This window comes from Dendrobates tinctorius, unplaced genomic scaffold (genome assembly GCF_039654945.1).
Source record: "Dendrobates tinctorius isolate UK_male_01 unplaced genomic scaffold, ASM3965494v1 ptg000020l, whole genome shotgun sequence".
NCBI classification, from domain to species: Eukaryota; Metazoa; Chordata; class Amphibia; order Anura; family Dendrobatidae; genus Dendrobates; species Dendrobates tinctorius.
Genome location: NW_027361688.1, coordinates 40,048,623 through 40,068,671, shown reverse-complemented (window position 1 = coordinate 40,068,671; position 20,049 = coordinate 40,048,623). Strand labels below are relative to the sequence as shown.

The following is a 20,049-nucleotide window of genomic DNA, read 5'->3' as shown; positions in this document are numbered from 1 at the left end:
CTAGTCATTTCGAACAAATTTTACCACTATCATCAAGTATAATATGTCACGAGAAAACAGTCTCAAAACCACCGGGATCCTCCGTTGAAGCATTCCAGAATTATTAGCACATAAAGTGTCAATGGTCAGAATTGTAAAATTTGGCCTGTTCAGGAAAGTAAAAACTGACTTTAGGGTGAAGGGATTAAAGACGGGTGCATTTAAGTAAATAAATAAATCTCAATACATATATTGCTGACCCTTATTTTTCAAACATCTGCATATCTGCCCTTTGTTCTGGCAGTTGGATATCAGCTTCTGGGCCAAATCCTAACTGATGGCAACCCATTCTTGTCTAATTAGTGCTTGTAGAATATCACAATGTTTTGCTTTTTTCCAGCCTTTCTTTGAGGATTGACCACAGGTTCTCAATGGGGTTGAGATCTTAGGGTACCGTTACACTTAGCGATGCACCAGCGATCCCGACAACAATATGGATCGCTGGTGCATCGCTAAGTGGTCGCTAGTGAGCTGCCAGACAGGCAGCTCTCACCAGCGACATCGCTGGGGTCGCTACTTACCTGTCAGACGCGGCGATCCTGACGTCCTCCCGCCCGCGTCCACGCGTCGCTCGTCGGCGCCACAGGAAGCCCAGCAGGAAGCGCCCGACGAGAAATGATCCAGGAGCTTCTCGCACGACCAGCAATAATCAGCGGGGGAGCGGTCGGAGGTAAGTATCACATGTAGCGATATCGCTAGCAATATCGCTGCTACGTCACAAAATCGGTGACTTTACAGCGATATTGCTAGCGATATCGCAGTGTGTAACGGGGGCTTTAGCCATTGATCCTAAATTTCAGTTTTGTTAATTCCATAATATTGTCTTGTTCCAATCAGATGCACTGGTTTCTGGTTCTCACTTTACACTTACTTTACATTAACCTTGTGTCAGTGCATAACCAAGCGACTACCAGAGAGCTGAAACCTGATAGATAGATAGATAGATAGATAGATAGATAGATAGATAGATAGATAGATAGATAGATAGATTACTGATGAAAGAGGCAATGATGATGAGCTACTTTTATTTCCACATACAATAGCATTAATAGCTTACAGAAAAATTATTTGCAGACTGTGGGACATAAAATAATTCTTATTTTCCCTCCACAGCCAAGTTTAATATAGAAAACTGGTATCTTCATATACTGCAAAGAAAATGTTAGGCACAACACATGGATTATACATGTACATAAGTGCATTAATGGGTTTTCCACTTCTATAATATTAATGAACTGGCCCTGACGTTACGTCCCACATCACAACCGATCAACAGTTTGCAGTTTAAGCACATGCCGGATGTAAAAAGTTTACAAATAGAAACACTACTCTATATACCATGTAGTTGTACCGGAGATCAGCTGTGGCAGTGGCCACGTCACAGTGTCACAAAGAGTTAGAATTCCATTCCGTAGATTGTTTACCTCCGGCTTTTTGTGCTGTAAACTGCTGATCGGTGGAGCTACCGGGTATCAATCAGACACTCATCGATCTCATATTGATGACTGATCTTAAAGAGGTTGTCTGGTTCAAATCGATATCTGCAGCCACTCTGTGTGATATACTGTGTGCGGTGAGGATTTGATGGTTCTGAGCCAGGACCGGTGCTATGTATGCGTTATACATACTCCCGGCCAGTGGGCATGGCCTCACTTCCTTACACTTGTATGAAGGGAGGGCACGCCCCATCTAGTGATGCAGCCGCCCAATGGGTGTGGCCAACTGGACAGGCTCTGGTATGGAAGGGAGGCCGTGCCCACTGGACGGGCTCTGGTCAGGATTATGTTTTACACATGACTTCCCTCCTGTCCTGGCTCAGAAACCGGTGAATCCCTGCAGTGCACAATATGAGCGCTGGGGGGATTTATAAGTCTGTAGTCACACAGAGTGACTTATCAATTTGACCAGACAGCCCCTTTAAAAATAGCTCATCTTCGGTACCAAAGCGGTGGAAAAAGCCTTTAAATGGAAACAGTATTTTTTAAAAACATGGCTGCCTTCTTACGAAGAAAGAGCAAAGTCTGTCCTTGAGTTGTGTCTTGGGACACCGCTGCAGTCATGGTTAAGTGTGTTATGCAGGTGCCTAGATTTAGGGGAATACAATTTATGAAAGAAAAATCAACACACTGTCCTTAAATTTCTCATAACAATGAACTAGTCAATGTATATAATTGGCAAATGCTTCAGGTACCAGGGATTGTTCTCTTCAGACCATTGGTGGACTGAAAAATTTACTCTTAGTATGAGGTCCAGTGGGGTCACATTTCCAAAGCTATGCCTTGGGCCAAGAGAGCTTGTCCAGCCTCAAGCTGCTGTACCAGGCACAACCTAAGGAAAGGTGTGGCATTATTTAGGGAAGAAAGTAGACCAGTAGATCTCAACATGTAGCCAAAGGGACCTCAACATTTTCTAGTTCCAGATAGGTGGACTGGTTTTTTCTTCCAACACGTTACTTTAATTTGTGACTTTTCAGTTTGGTCCTGTTTGTATTTACAAGGTTTCTTTAATATTTGGATACAGTTAAATACTTGGAAACATTTTGTACTCCAGCAATCACCATCTGGTTTCTTCTTGCACGTTCTTTTTACATCAGCCACCGAAGCTTTGATAAAGCTGTTGACATTTTTGCAAACATTGGGTTTATTTATGCCACGTTTGGCCATATAATGTGTACAGTTTGTAAATTTCCCAGTTAAAATATGTTTTTTTTTAAATTCATCAAAAGTTCTTTCAGCTCGGCTTGGGTCAAGGCATGAAGTCGACTCCAGAAGAAGAATTCCCCAAATGCCTAAGAAATATATGGTAGACATAGTGTCTAGATCTGTGGAGAAAGTCATAGAAAAATTGAACTATAAACTATATTAAGCAAAACCAAAAAAAATGAACTGGAGTATAAATAGGAATACTAGAGGATAGGACCATCCAGACTGGGTTCACCTTGGCGTTGGTGGGATGGGTTTTACGCTTTTGGTTATTACTTATAGCTGGGTAAAGGTTCATTTGTTTCAATCTTAAGTTTTATAAATTTGAACTGGCATCTGGGATTTATTCAATCTGACCATTGGACCAGAAAGCACTGTGCATATCTCTCACTGTGTGTATATATATATATATATATAGTTGTGGCCAAAAGTATTGACACCCCTGCAATTCTGTCAGATAATACTCAGTTTCTTCCTGAAAATGATTGCAAACACAAATTCTTTGTTATTATTATCTTCATTTAATTTGTCCTAAATGAAAAAACACAAAAAGAATTGTCCTAAAGCCAAATTGGATATAATTCCACACCAAACATAAAAAAGAGGGTGGACAAAAGTATTGGCACTGTTCGAAAAATCATGTGATGCTTCTCTAATTTGTGTAATTAACAGCACCTGTAACTTACCTGTAGCACCTAACAGGTGTTTGCAATAACTAAATCACACTTGCAGCCAGTTGACATGGATTAAAGTTGACTCAACCTCTGTCCTGTGTCCTTGTGTGTACCACATTGAGCATGGAGAAAAGAAAGAAGACCAAAGAACTGTCTGAGGACTTGAGAAACCAAATTGTGAAGAAGCATGAGCAATCTCAAGGCTACAAGTCCATCTCCAATGACCTGAATATTCCTGTTTCTACTGTGCGCAGTGTCATCAAGATGTTTAAAGCCCATGGCACTGTGGCTAACCTCCCTAGATGTGGACGGAAAAGAAAAATTGACAAGAGATTTCAATGCAAGATTGTGCGGATGTTGGATAAAGAACCTCGACTAACATCCAAACAAGTTCAACCGGAAGCGGTTGGTCGCAGTTATTTTGGCTAAAGGTTGTGCAACCAAGTATTAGGCTGAGGGTGCTAATACTTTTGTCTGGCCCATTTTTGGAGTTTTGTGTGAAATGATCAATGTTTTGCTTTTTGCTTCATTCTCTTTTGTGTTTTTTCATTTAAGACAAATTAAATGAAGATAATAATACCAAAGAATTTGTGTTTGCAATCATTTTCAGGAAGAAACTGAGTATTATCTGACAGAATTGCAGGGGTGTCAATACTTTTGGCCACAACTGTATCTACACACTTGTGTGGTCCATAATTCCTTTTTATACTTTATGTGTATGTGTGTTTACAACTTTTTTTAAAATAAAATTTACATAGTTTTTATATATAGTATTGACTCAGCTTTTCTCTCCATGCAATATTACATTGAATTGCTATTCCTAGTACAGCATTTAGCATATGGGTGCAACTTTATGCACCACAATATAGTTATTACATGATGATTTGGAGAATATGCATGCCATATATATATACAGTACATATATATATATATATATCTATATATATAATCGTCTTATAATGTCTGTCTGTAACCGAAATCCCACAGCGCTGACTGGTCGTGGCCACCAGGCCGTGACTAATCAGCGACAGGTGCAGCTGTTTGTAATGGTAAGCTGTGCCCGCCGCTGATTGGTCGCTGCCTGGCGGCCACAACCAGTCAGCGGCAGGCGCAGTCGGGTGCAGCGCTCAATCGGGCTCAGCGCATCTGTAAAAAATGGAATTAAAATAAAAAAGGTTATACTCACCTTCCGACGGCCCGCGATCTCCTTTCCACGTGCCCGGCCTCATGGTCCCAGTAATGCATTGCGCCTTAGACCGGAGATGACGTCACTCTCGCAAGAAAGCGACGTCATCAGCGTTGTTTCACGCAAAGCATTACTGGGACCGCGAGGCCGAGCGCGCGGAGTGGAGATCGCGGGCCATCGGAAGGTGATTATATAATTATTTTTTATTTTAACAGAGACCATGCATACCAGGAAAGGGGGGTGAGGGGGACCATGCATACCAGGAAAGGGGGGTGAGGGGGACCATGCATACCAGGAAAGGGGGGTGAGGGGGACCATGCATACCAGTAAAGGGGGGTGAGGGGAACCATGCATACCAGGAAAAGGGGGTGAGGGGACCATACTTACCAGGAAAGAGCGGTGAGAAGACCATGCATAACAGGATTGGGGGATGAGAGGACCATGCATTCCAGGATTGGAGGGTAGGATTTGGGGGGTGAGGGGTACCATGCATATCAGGATTGGGGGGTGAGAGGACCATGTATATTAGGATTGGGGGGTGAGGGGACCATGCATTTCACGATTGGGGCATGAAGGGACCATGCATACCAGGAAAGGGGGGTGAGGGGGACCATGCATACCAGGAAAGGGGGGTGAGGGGACCATGCATTCCAGGATTGGAGGGTGAGGGTACCATGCATATCAGGATTGGGGGGTGCATTATTGCATTATTATTAGAACTTCATAAATAAACTACATACCGTATATACTCGAGTATAAGTCGACCCCCCTAATTTTGCCACAAAAAACTGGGAGAACTTATTGACTCGAGTATAAGTCTAGGGTGGGAAATGCTCCATAGATTATTCCCCCATATGGTGTCCTCAGAAGAAGCTCCATAGATTGTTCCCCCATATGCTGCCCCACAAGAAGCTCCATAGATTGTTCCCTCATATGCTGCCCCCATAAATAGCTCCATAGATTGTTCCCTTATATGCTGCCCCCATAAATAGCTCCATAGATTGTTCCCTTATATGCTGCCCCCATAAATAGCTCCATAGATTGTTCCCTTATATGCTGCCCCCATAAATAGCTCCATAGATTGTTCCCTCATATGCTGCCCCCATAAATAGCTCCATAGATTGTTCCCTCATATGCTGCCCCCATAAATAGCTCCATAGATTGTTCCCTTATATGCTGCCCCATAAATAGCTCCATAGATTGTTCCCTTATATGCTGCCCCCATAAATAGCTCCATAGATTGCTCCCTCATATTCTGCCCCCATAAATAGCTCCATAGGTTGTTCCCCCATATGCTGCCCCCATAAATAGCTCCATAGATTGTTCCCTCATATGCTGCCCCCATGCTGCTGCTGCTGCTGCATGTAAAAATAAAAAAATGACATACTCACCTCTCCGTCGCTGGGTGTCAGATTCTCACCTGTCCTGCGTCCATGGCTGCTCACCGTTATCTGCACGTCATCAGTCAGTGACGTTCAGACTGCAGGGGGCGCGGCGCGCACTAACCACGTCACCGCGCCCTCTGCTGTCTGAAGTCACTGACCGATGTCAGACAGCAGCAAGCAGCCATGGACGCAGGACAGGTGAGTATCGCTATACTTACCCGTCCTGACGCTGTCGCTTGAGTCCCCAGCTTCTCCGCGCTCTCTCTTCCTGCATTCAGCGGTCTTGTGATACCGCTCATTAATATGCGCATATTCATGAGTTTTAATGAGCGGCACCACATGACCGCTGAAGGCAGGAAGAGAGAGCACGGGGAGAAGCTGGGGGCTCAAGAGACAGCGTCAGGACGGGTAAGTATGACCTGACACCCCCGCCCCCCTCCCCCTCTGACCCCCTTTGTATATGACTCGAATATAAGACGAGAGGGGGCTTTCAGCCCAATTTTTTGGGCTGAAAATCTCGACTTATATTCGAGTATATACGGTACATATTCTAGAATACCCGATGCATTAGAATCGGGCCACCATCTAGTGTATATATATATATATATATATATATATATATATATATATATATAATCAAGGCAGAAAAGTCCAGCAAGCGGAAACTTCAGGTGGTATAATAAAATCCAAGAATTTTTATTGCAGATAGTTTAAAAAATCCAGAGTCCAGTAACAAGATGCAGACATAATGCTGAACAGACTACGCGTTTCTTCTGGAATACTCCAACATTCTTAAGTAGAAAAAACATTTCTTAACCTCCTAATCAAGAAGTAGTAACAGGTGTAGATAACATCCTTCAATGTTAACTCTAAAGCTTCCAGAAACAAGTACAGGAAAAAAGCATCAATATGAACAGTACCTGCGCTAACAAAGTTATCTGACCAGGATAACGGAATAATTAAAAACACACATTATTACATTAATACAGCGGTGTTATATAATAAAAACATTATGACTGAAATATAAAAGCATGGAAAAACATAATATCAGAAATTATGTATAATGTATTGCTAGATCCATTCTATTATTGAATCCATTCGGTAACCTTGTATCTAAAAGAAACATCCATTTGCTTTCTCTTGCAAGAATTTTTTTATGATAATTCCCCTCCCCCCCCCTTTGTGGTTTTTTAACCTGTTCAATGTCTATAAAAGAAAAACCCTTGACATCACCCCCATGTATTTGTGAAAAACACTGATGCTTTTTTTCTCTACTTGTTTCTGGAAGCTATAGAGTTAACATTGAAGGATGTTATCTACACCTGTTACTACTTCTTGATTATGAGGTTAAGAAATGTTTTTTCTACTTAAGAATGTTGGAGTACTCCAGAAGCAGTTTGAGACCGTGAAGAAGGCGGCAGTTGTTATCGCCGAAACGCGTAGTCTATTCAGCATTATGTCTGCATCTTGTTTGATTTTTTAAACTATCTGCAATACAAATTCTTGGATTTTATTATACCACCTGAATTTTCCGCTTGCTGGACTTTTCTGCCTTGATTTCTACATTGTTGAACTTGTTCCCAGTCTTGGTCCGTGCAACACAGAGGAAACAGGTATTTACCATCCAGAGCTCGGAGGTTAGCTGGTCTATGTGTTGTTTTGCTATATATAATATATATATATTTATATAAATATATATAGACACACACACATCTTGTTGTACTGTGAGATAATAATATGATGAAACTTACCAAGATCTTCTTTTTTAATCAGTATCGTTGATTGCCGACTTTGACTTCCTTAAGGCTATCTGACAATGAACTTCTTGACATATAAGGAATAGATAGAAATCTTGGATATTGGTCTTCCCAGCTAAATCTAGGAATAATTCTATAATCATTATACAATACTTAAGACAACGCCTACATCATATTACAACTTTGTTGCAGAACTCCATGCGTCATATACCCTTTAGCAAATTTTGGTGATTTTAGTGAGAAGAAACACTGCCCCACACAAACTAAATGGCCTGCAAACAAAATTCTTTGCACACATTGTAAGTCAACCATGAGGAACAGGCTACTTAGGAGTATCTGATTGGGACCTATGCCACCCATACACATTAGAAAACAATCAGCAGCTTTCTCTCCCAACTCCCTTTACACAGAAATGTCATTGTCATTGTCATTGCTGTTCAACCAGGTTTATGCAGTTTTTACCTCTCTCAGCTGATCTATTACCTGATGAGGCTTCAGTCTCAGCTCTCAGTTTTGTGGTCACCTCTGCAGTAAGGTGCATCTTAAATAGATGAACTATATCACGTCATGAACATCAGTGGGAGGAAGTTTAGAAACTCAGTGATTTTGTTTCATAGATGTATTTGTGGCTTATACAGTGGTCACCAAGACTCCTTTTTTTCTCATACTGAGACGTGTCATTTATAATATTTGGTTGTCTAATTACTTTCAGTTTAGCAGCAGAAAAAGTAAAATGTAAAAATGCTGGGCTTGGATGCACCCTGAAAAATGAAGTTTAAAAAAAAATATATATATGAATATATACTGTATTATATGAGGTATTGGTTGATATTTTGCCCAAGATATCCAAGCTCGCAAGCTGCGTCAAGGGTCCTCACACTTGCGAGTTATAACACTAAACTTAGAAGCAAAGCCACAAAAGAGGAATAAAACTCCTTGGGTTGCGAGCTTGTATATCGTGGCCAAAATATCAACCAATACCTCCTATATTATTTACTGTATATACATATATTTTTTTTTTGGACTTCATTTTTCAGGATGCAGCCAGGCCAGCATATTTGGCCTTGTAAACTAGGGTATCTGTTCTCATGGGATGCACTTAGATAGTGCTGGGCAACCTGCCTGATCTAATAGTATGGGCATCACTAATAGGCTGTAAGCCAGAGCATTACCTGCAGGGTCACCATCAGGGCATTACTGCCCTGACTGGCGTATGGGGCCAGATAAGTAGAGGGGACCGGCTTCAGGTCTCATCTCTTCTGCTCACCGAGCCCTAGTGGCAGGATTCTGCAGGTGCAGTAACTGAACCTGCGTCAGAGGTGCAGGTTCAATTAAACTCTATTGCAGTGCGGACTCACACAGCAATAGTTAAAAGCCGCCAGCCAATCGGAGGCTGGCACCTGACGTCAGTTCTCATGTCACCGGCGTATGACGCCACTGTCATTCCGTTGAAATGCCTGGAGGGAACATCGCCGCTGGACCGCGGCCAGGTGCAGGATGGAGACATAGTGCAGGATGGAGACATGGTGTAGGATCATGGGGCAGGATGGAGACATGGGGCAGGATGGACATGGTGCAGAATGGAGACATTGGGCAGGATGGAGACATGGTGCAGGATGGAATATCCTCATAAAGCAAATAGATGAAGCTGCGACTCAAGGAGAAGTCATTATTATGGGGCACTTCAACTACCCTGAAATACATTGGGGAACCGAAACCTGCAGTTCCAGCAAAGGTAATAGGTTTTTGACAACTATGAGAGACAATTACCTTTCACAACTGGTTCAGGACCCAACAAGAGGGGGGGCGCTGCTAGACCTAATATTATCCAACAGGCCAGACCGCATATCAAATGTAAGGGTTGGGGGTCACTTGGGTAATAGTGATCACAAATTAATAAGTTTTCATGTATCCTTTAATAAGATGTGTAGTAGAGGGGTTACAAGGACACTAAACTTCAGGAAATCAAATTTCCAACAGATGAGAGATGATCTTGGTGCAATTAACTGGGACGATATCCTGAGACATAAAAATACACAAAGAAAATGGGAGACGTTTATTAGCATTCTGAATAGGACCTGTGCACAATATATACCATATGGGAATAAATATGCTAGAAATAGGAGGAAACCACTATGGCTAAATAGAGCTGTAAGGGGTGCAATAAGAGATAAAAATAAAGCATTTAAAGAATTAAAGCAAGTAGGTAGTGATGAGGCATTAACTAAATACAGAAGATTAAATAAATTCTGTAAAAAGCAAATCAAAACAGCAAAGATTGAGACAGAGAGACTCATTGCCAGAGAAAGTAAAAATAATCCCAAAATATTCTTTAACTACATAAATAGTAAGAAGCTAAAAAATGATAATGTTGGTCCCCTTAAAAATAGTCTGGGTGAAATGGTGGATGAGGATGAGGAAAAAGCCAATATGTTAAATGACTTTTTTTCGACAGTGTTTACACAAGAAAATCCCATGACGGATAACATGATCAGGGATAAAAATTGTCCATTAAATGTCACCTGCTTAACCCAGCAGGAAGTACGGCGGCGTCTAAAAATCACTAAAATTGACAAATCCCTGGGCCCGGATGGGATACACCCCCGAGTACTGCAGGAATTAAGCACAGTCATAGATAGACCATTATTTTTAATCTTTAAAGATTCCATAATAACAGGGTCTGTACCACAGGACTGGCGTATAGCAAATGTGGTGCCAATATTCAAAAAGGGGACAAAAACTGAACTTGGAAATTATAGGCCAGTGAGTTTAACTTCAACTGTGGGTAAAATCCTAGAGGGTTTTCTAAGAGATACTATACTGGAGTATCTGGAGAAGAATAACCTCATGACCCAATATCAACATGGGTTTACAAGGGACCGATCCTGTCAGACTAATCTGATAAGCTTTTATGAAGAGGTAAGTTCCGGACTGGACCAAGGGAATGCAGTGGACGTGGTGTACATGGACTTTTCAAAAGCATTTGATACAGTGCCACACAAAAGGTTGATACATAAAATGAGAACAATGGGGGTAGGGGAAAATATGTGTAGGTGGGTTAAGAGCTGGCTCAGGGATAGGAAACAAAGGGTGGTTATTAATGGAGCACACTCGGACTGGGTCACGGTTAGCAGTGGGGTACCACAGGGGTCAGTTTTTGGCCCGCTTCTTTTTAACATATTTATTAATGACCTTGTAAGGGGCATAGAGAGTAGAATTTCAATATTTGCAGATGACACTAAACTCTGCAGGGTAATCAATACAAAGGAGGACAATTTTATATTACATGAGGATTTATGTAAACTAGAAGCTTGGGCTGATAAATGGCAAATGAGCTTTAATGGGGATAAATGTAAGGTCATGCACTTGGGTAGAATGAACAAGATGTATAATTATGTGCTTAATTGTAAAACACTGTGCAAAACTGTCACTGAAAAAGACCTGGGTGTATGGGTGGATGACAAACTCACATTTAGTGGCCAGTGTCAGGCAGCTGCTGCAAAGGCAAATAAAATAATGGGATGCATTAAAAGAGGCATAGATGCTCAGGAGGAGAACATAATTTTACCTCTATATAAGTCAATAGTGCGACCACACTTAGAATACTGTGTACAGTTCTGGTCTCCGGTGTATAAGAAAGACATAGCTGAACTGGAGCTGGTGCAGAGAAGAGCGACCAAGGTTATTAGGGAACTGGGGGGTCTGCAATACCAAGACAGGTTATTACACTTGGGGTTATTTAGTTTGGAGAATCGAAGGCTTAGGGGTGATCTTATTACAATGTATAAATATATGCGGGGACAATACCAAGACCTTTCTAATGATCTTTTTACTCTTAGACCTGTGACGGGGACAAGGGGGCATCCTCTACGTCTGGAGGAAAGAAGGTTTAAGCATAATAACAGATGCGGATTCTTTACTGTACGAGCAGTGAGACTATGGAACTCTCTGCCATATGATGTTGTAATGAGTGATTCCCTACTAAAATTTAAGAGGGGACTGGATGCCTTTCTTGAAAAGTATAATATTACAGGGTATATGCACTAGTTTCCTTAGTGTTGCGTTGATCCAGGGAGCTAGTCTGATTGCCGTATGTGGAGTCGGGAAGGAATTTTTTTCCCCAATGTGAAGCTTAGTTTGCCACATGGGGTTTTTTTGCCTTCCTCTGGATCAACATGTTAGGGCAAGTTAAGATAGGATATGGGTTGAACTAGATGGACTTAAAGTCTCCCTTCAACCTTAATTGCTATGGTGCAGGGTGGAGACATGGGGCAGGATGGAAGCAGATGGGTAGGAACATGTGGAAGGATGGAGATAGATGGTGCAGGATCATAGGGCAGGATGGAGACAGATGGTGCAGGATCATGGGGCAGGATGGAGACAGATGGTGCAGGATCATGGGGCAAGATGGAGACAGATGGGGCAGGATCATGGGACAGGATGCAGACACATGGTGCAAGATCATGGGGCAGGATGGAGACATGGGGCAGGATGGAGACATTTGATGCCAGATCATGGGGCAGGCTTGATACGATGAAGACAGATGGGGCAGAATCATGGGGCAGATGAGGCAGGATCATGGGACAGATGGGGCAGGATCATGGCACAGATGGAGCAGAATCATGGAATGGAATGGGCAGGATCATGGGACAGATGGAGCAGAATGGCTACTCATGAGGGCAGGATGGGAGAACATATAGGACCAGGATGGAAGAACTTATGGCTGGAGCCAGGAATGAGACACACGGGGGCTAATTAAAGGATATTATTACTGCAATGATGTATTTATTTTATTTTTTACGATACTGTTTTAAATGGGGGACGGTCCTTTTACTGTACAGAACGACACAATATCGCCTTTTTTTCTTCATCTGGTGTAGTGTAGAAGTTGGGGAAAAAATAAGTAATGTGCTCTGCAAGCAGTACTCTAGATAATTGTTATTTCCTGCAGAGTCTGTGCTGGATGATGATGAAAAGCGAAGATGAAGGACTACTCCTAGAGACGTCACTGGTGAGTCAGTGTGTTACCTATAGACTTACACTATACATTGTATACTATATACAGATGTCCTGTGTACAATGTCACTAGTAATCACTGTATTACCTGTAAACTGACACTATGTACAGAGCTCCTGTATATAATGTCACCAGTGATCACTGTATTACATGTACACTGACACTATATACAGAGCTCCTGTGTATAATGTCACCGGTGATCACTGTATTACTTGTACACGGACACGGCATACTAAGCACAGCTCTCCTGTGTATAATGGCATTTATGGTGATATTATTATTGTGTTTTTTATTAAATGTTTTAATTATTATTTAATTTATTATTGTAGTATTCGGTCACTATGTGGTGGTAATATGTGGTGCAGCCATGGTGTGAATGTATTTGTCACTTGTATGTGGTATTATAGGTCACTATGTAGTGGTAATATGGTGTCTCATCATGATGTGCTGGTATTTGTCCCTTCTATGTGATATTATTGGTCATTTTAAAAACTGAAAAATAAATAAAAATATAACTAAATTGTTTTGCATATTTTAACAAATGTTTAGTAGGTTAGAGTAGAGTAGGGCCCAGCCAAAAGAGTCTACCTTGCGTGATGGCAGATTAAAAAATCTTTTGGCCAAAGCAAAAGCTGTTGGTTATGTGTAGTTTTTCCAAGAGAGAGCAGTGGGACTGCGGACAGTTCGAGGGGTTGAGGTGGGGCTGGGATGGAGCCTGGGTGGAGTCTCAAGGGGGCCCTGAAAATTTTGCCAATATGGGGCCCCGAAATTCCTAGTGGCTGCCCTTATTACCTGTGTGTGACCAGCGTCCTCTACAAGCCGCTTTTCTGCAATTTAATACTAAGCAATCACCCCCTCCATGAATTGGTAGGTTGTGAGTGGTTGTCTCTTCAGTATTCTGCACCTGTGTTGCCGCCATCTCTACTACATGGGTTTGCTGTTTCCTGAGAGTGCATTAGTGAGGAGCAGATCAATCTTTGTAAGATCAAGTTAGTATCAAATTTCTTACAGGAAAGATGTATATTTTTGTACCGTGTTAGCCAGTAGATAGAAAAATATTAAGAATTGAGAGTCCTCAGTGGTTGATACCTTTTAATGGCTATCTGAAAAGATAGTAACACTTTGCAAGCTTTCGAGACTACTCAGGTCTCTTCATCAGGCATAGACTAATACAAAATCTGAAGAGTCACATATTTATGCACAATACAGCACAGAAAAAATGCAATAGATAAGACAAGTGACGTGAACTGGTCCAATATTTATGTTTCTCCCTCTCCCATAATCATAATTCTGCTTCACATCACTTGTCTCATCTATTGCATTATTTCTGCGCTGTGTTGTGCATAAATATGTGACTCTTCAGATTTTGTATTAGTCTATGCCTGATGAAGAGACACCTGAGTAGTCTTGAAAGCTTGCAATGTGTTACCATCTTTTCAGTTAGCCATTAAAAGGTATCAACCACTGAGGACTCTCAATTCTGAATATTTTTCTATCAAATTTCTTGAAATTTGTAGTTTCACAAATAAGGAAGGTAAACTTGCCCGGCACTATGTCCGACACTGCTGAAGCATCAGAGAGTTGGCTAATGTCATTTTGCGTAGCTGTGTGGTCCCCCCCCCCCACAATTCCCTGCAGCTACATCTCTACATCTTATGGATTACCATGCCTTGTACAGTGGTGGTCAGTACCTGGGCTATCTCAGTTCAGTGGTTCCAAGTGGAGAGGTTCCCAAAGTCATTTTTCATATCAGAGTCACTAGGTGAGTCTCTGTCTCCTGTGGACTGTAGGCTCTTATGGTCAGTGGGGTCCTCTCTGTCTCCTGTAGAGTGTAAGCTCTTATAGTCAGTGGAGTGCTCTCTCTCTCCTATAGCGTGTAATCTCTTAAGGTCAGTGGGGTCCTCGCTCTTCTATAGAGTGTAATCTCTTATGGTTAGTGGGGTCCTCTCTCCTGTAGAGTGTAATCTCTTATGGTCAGTGGGGTCCTCTCTCTCCTGTAGAGTGTAAACTCTTATTATGGTCAGTGGGGTCCTTTCTCTCCTGTAGAGTGTAATCTCTTATAGTCAGTGGGATCCTCTCTCTCTCCTGTAGAGTGTAAACTCTTATGGTCAGTGGAGTGTTCTCTCTCCTATAGAGTGTAATGTGGTTCTTTCTCTCTACTGTAGAGTGTGAACTCTTAATGTCAGTGGGGCTCTCTCTCTCGCGTCTGTAGTCTGTAAGCTCTTTTGACCAGGGAAGTCATCTTTCTCTGCTTGTCCTCAACCCCTTGTGTATTTTCCAAGCAATTACAAGCTTTACAGTTTTGAGAGTCTAGTAAAATTTAAGTACTGCCAATTGAGTTTTTGGAAAAAAAAAATTTGACAAAATCTTAAAATTTGAATTTCAAAATATGCACTCATTTCTAGTAACAAAGCAAAAAAACAGCTAGTTTTTACTCACTCATTATTGACTCTAGTAATTTTGCTCACGTGATAAGCGCTGGTCTTTATTTATTTTCTGTAAGTGATTATGTAATGCCTTCATGTACTACAGTACACCGCTGGCTGCAGAATGACTTACCTGTCAGATCCATCAGTAAGCTCCACTGACTGTACGAGGAAAGGGCATGGAAGGAAAGACAACACATGATAAATTTTCAACAGTCCTTAGTTTTCTTTTACAAGCCAAAGGTCTTAAATGCTACAGAAACCAACTAGCAGCAAGACAGTTTCTGAATTTTTGTTTAACACAACTCATTCCTTCTCTAGGCTTTACAAGCAAGGGACACGCAGCTGCATTCATCCTTTCATCCTCCTAATTTCTCAACTTTTACACCATCCCCCAGTTCCTTCTCAACAGGCTCCTGTCCTCAGTGGCCCATTTCTTCACCATACCTGACTCTTGTCTCACTGGTGACTGCAACACTAAGGTCCTTCGACTGATCACTCAAAACTTTACATCAAGCAGCACCACAACACACCTTACCCACTGTTTTTTGAGAGTTGTTAGTGGGGTGGTTAGTCTGCTAATAACAGGCAGACACCGGTCCAGTGTCCTTCATTTAGTGCACCTGTTCCCCAGCACACTTTGTGAAAGGATCAAGTTAAAGGTTTTCAACCTTCTTACCAATCAAATTTTTAATCCTTATCTCTCTTTTCCTAATTACTACTCCTAAGCCATGTTCTAAACATATCTAAAAAGAATGAAAGTTTTTTCAAATGCTCCCAAAGATGTCCATACAATTTAAGGGAAAAAAGAAACATGTAAATTACTGGAAGTCTTTGGGAAATCTGGTTTGTAGATGGCTTGATTGGAAAATCCTGCAAATTTTTAAGTACAGCTTAGTCGCTCTGGCAAAATCTATATTACTGCTCTAAATACTACTGTTATTTTTGAAGATTTTGAACAATTGTCTGTGGTGAAATGACTGTAAAGGATAGGCTACAGAGGTTTGTATAATGACTAGACAAGCTACTGCAGAACCTTAATGCAATTGAGAGATAACCACGAGAGAGACTTTGACCAACACAGAAAGCTAGTGCTTAGTTACTGCGATAACCACACATTCAAGATCTTTAAGTCTTCTGACTGCATATGTCTGGAGAACAAAACAAGCTGATTTCAAGATGGGTCAGAAGGACAGCGCTCAGACAGACAAGTGCTCGACCATCATCTATCTAAAATGTATGGACAGCTTAACTGTTAAGACTGTTGACATGAACAAACGTGTACCTAATAAACTCTGCTCCCCCATTGTAAAAGATATACTGAAACATATTTAGCTTTGATGGACGGAGTCAGCCACAGCTTTACTGAAAGATTATTTTCATTCTAATTTTTAAACCAGCAGAGAACCGAAACACTTTGTGTCAGCGGACTCCCGGAGGGCAAGCCCGTCTTCAGTTCCTTTAAATCTCCAACCAGATACTTTACCACCACAGAGGAGCTTGTGTAAACACCGAGCTCCAACCTCCATTTAGTAAAAATAAAGCTTGCTCGACTTCATAATGTAGCCTGGAAATAAACGTGTCCAAACCTGTATATTTAAGGGAACACCATTTTGGGCCACCAGATGATGGTTATCCCCTTAAACCCGACAATTAACAGTTCTACGGGCCCATTCTACAGGCCAGGTGACCCGCAGAATAATTTACGACCATACCAAGATTATTTCAGGGGAAAAAAATGATACACTCTAGATCTGCTCACATCAAAGTAATGAGTACAGGCATTTTTAGAAAGAAGAGGTTGTTGCCCCCAGTATGTATAATTAGAACAACCAGATGTAAGGAGAAGGACCGGACTGGGCGTACCTGTTCCATGACCTTTGCACTCAGTGATAGAGGGTGCGGCTAAGCTTAAAAAGCTGCAGAGCGCAGGAAACAGAAGAGACTTGGTGGGAACGCGCGGTGCGTAGGACCGTGTTGGTGCTCCGACCTCTGAGCATCAGGACGGAGCAAGCCCACGCTACAGGGGCACAAGGTCCTCGCGCAGAGACTGCCAACAGAAACTTGTAAAGTACCCATTGGCACCTGTGACCAGGAGTGACAATATCTCCAGCCAGAGAATAGACGCACATGGGTTGAGACAGAGAACCCGGGCGACCCGCTGTGAACTGTATCCTGATTTACCCGTATACAACTGCCGAGCAACGTTAAGGTCTGACAGTGATAAATACTGTGTACGTTCCTGCACCAAAGCTCTGGACAATGAGGAACCACCACTGCCGGGATCGGATCCCCATCTTCTTCAAGACCCCTCACACGCCACTGCCTTTACGCCACCGTTGAAAACTAGGATTCTACATTCTGACGTCGTCGAACTGATAAGTTTATCATTACTGAACTTCCCCCTTAAATTCCTCGCTCCTGATTCACTCCATTTTGCATAATCTCTTGCAAGCCTGTTTTTACTCAACCCTCTACCTGCATGGAGTATTCCCTGTTAAAGTAAATTACAAGTTGACTCTTGCTCTGCCTCCTGTCTTTTACTGCATCTTGCAACCTGCTCACAAAGAGAACTAGATATCTTGATCTCCAAGCCATCAGGTTAAACCTGTGACCAGGTTAAAAACAGGATTCCTCTCCATATTACTTCCATATTCCAAAATCCCAGAGTCGCCATCAGATCTGTATTTGACCCTCTGCGATTCACCAAAAGACAAAGGAATAACCCAAAAGACATACCTTCGGCTTCCGAAAACTTGAAAGATAAATATGTTAGTTTAAAAGTTCAGAACAGATATAACTTGCAAAGTATTCAGATTTCCAATGACCAATCCTTTGAACCTCTTCGTTAGATAGGCCTGGACACTTCTGTAGATTCTGATTCTGAATAAATGAGTACCAAATTCACTGAACTGATCTGATTTGGAACAATGTATGCGAAGCCTAATTGACTCATTGCCAGTGATGTTGTCACCTTTTAACAAACCCCTTGACTTCTCTTTAAACAGCACAACAAGCTCGCCTACTTGAAGGGCCCCGGAAAAGCTAACAGAAAAGTTGCACTATAAAAAGCCACCTTGTATCTGTCCTTACAAACTGATTGGGCAGTCAAAATCAAGTGGCTCAATAAAGAATAAGAAATTGGGAACCGACTTTCCTTACTAACAAGCTCCTTCTTCCAATCCTTCAAAGCTTGTCGAATAAGAAAAGACTTAGTTAGATCAAACATACCACAGATGAAAATGAAACCCGCTAGTTTGCGCTAAGCAATGGAGACAGATACACCTGAGTCCCAAAGGTATAACAAATAATGAATTATGCTGAATAAAAGGGAATAACTTTTTTTTATCACAAAAATTGGTCCAGAAAAGGGACACCACTCGTCCCAAGCCTTACCATAAATGTTCCATGTAGCGGGAGCCAATGAAGACCTGATCAAGACCAACAGCCTCTCGTCAGCACCTCCCGTAGTGCCAGAGAGCATGGTTTGCCTTCCCTGGAAGCTACCGATATGAGTTTCCAAAATTTCTGCCAATGAAGACATAACAGAGTATCAATACAAACATTCTTAAACCCTGGAACATGACGAGATCTGAACCAAATATTAAACTGAAGGCACTGACGAACCAAATGCCTGAGTATCGCTAAAATTGGTAAGGAACATCTGAGGTTGTTTATGCAACTTACCATGACAGAGTTGTCTGTACAGAAACACATCCTCCTGTTTGCAAGCCTGGGTCCCCTGAGTTTGACAGATACCACAATTGGAAAAAGCTCCAGGAAGGAGATGTTTGTGCACAGACTGTAGCTGTACCAGGCCTCTGGCCAAATGTCTGCACACCATTTACCATAACCAGGCAAAAACCATGAGGCTAAGCAGTGACTGCATCTGCTTAAGCGTCACTTTACTGACAAAACCTAGGATCATGTCCAAGAGCTTTTCTAATTTTTCTTGTAATAATCTAAAAACCATGTCACCAGAATCTAATTCAATACCCAGGAAGGACAATTTAGTACCGGGACCAAGAGTTTTTTCAGAAAAAAGGTGGACCCCAAATGACTGCATCCTGAAGCAAAAAGAGTCGAGAAGAAAGCGACAGCAGTTTTCATCATGTGGGGAGACAAATAAAAAATTGTCTTAGTAGTGTATGATGGCAGTAGAACCTGTCTCAAAATGTACCACCCACTGTAAAAAGCTACTAAACATTTCAAAGTAGTGGCAGGAAATAAAGCTACTACTCCCATCAGACTACACCTGCTGTTACTAATGACAGCGAGAGCAGGAGGCGGCTGATGGGAGTATTCCTGAACCGGCGCCTGAGCTATAAATAAATAATTTTTTTTAAAAACTGGCTTGGATTCCACTGCATTTTTGATAACCAGCTTGCAAAACCGACATCTGCAAGCTACCTGAGGGAACTTATCTAGATGGTGGTGACCACCTTGATCCCCCAGATGTTTCACAGAAGTTTATAACGTTGATCTGTGAAGATAAAACAATTACATTGTTCTCACAAAAAGTTTATTTAGCCCAAATTTTTTATTTTCACAAGGAGATCAGGAGAAAATCTAACCCAAAATTTGTTGTGCAATTTCTCCTATGTACGCAGGTACCCCATATGTGGGGTAAACTATTGTTTAGGCTCACAGCAGGGATCAGAAAAAAAGGAGTAACATTTTGCAAAGTAGACTTTGATGGAATGGTCTGCCGGCATCATGTCTCGTTTACCATGAGGCAAGTTGAGCACTTTGCCTCAGGCAGCAGTGCGTCCCTGAAGAGAAGGGGCGGCAGATTCTCAGGGTGAAGTAACTGAACTTGCGTCGGAGACGGATGTTCAGTTACTACTCTATTGCCTTGTGGGCC

The 20,049-nt window shown here is 41.9% G+C and overlaps 1 long non-coding RNA gene across 2 annotated transcripts; it reads right to left on the bottom strand.

The window, feature by feature from the left end:
- Window positions 1–1,047: 1,047 nt before the first annotated feature.
- Window positions 1,048–8,249, bottom strand: LOC141083652 (uncharacterized). Of its 2 annotated transcripts, none has more exons than XR_012230776.1 (3): window positions 8,227–8,249; window positions 7,738–7,864; window positions 1,048–2,860 (listed from the first exon to the last, which is right to left on the bottom strand). It is a non-coding gene; the product is annotated as an uncharacterized lncRNA (long non-coding RNA). The 2 variants fall into 2 exon arrangements; XR_012230777.1 differs by having other exon boundaries at window positions 8,206–8,247.
- Between the last annotated feature and the right edge of the window lie 11,800 nt (window positions 8,250–20,049).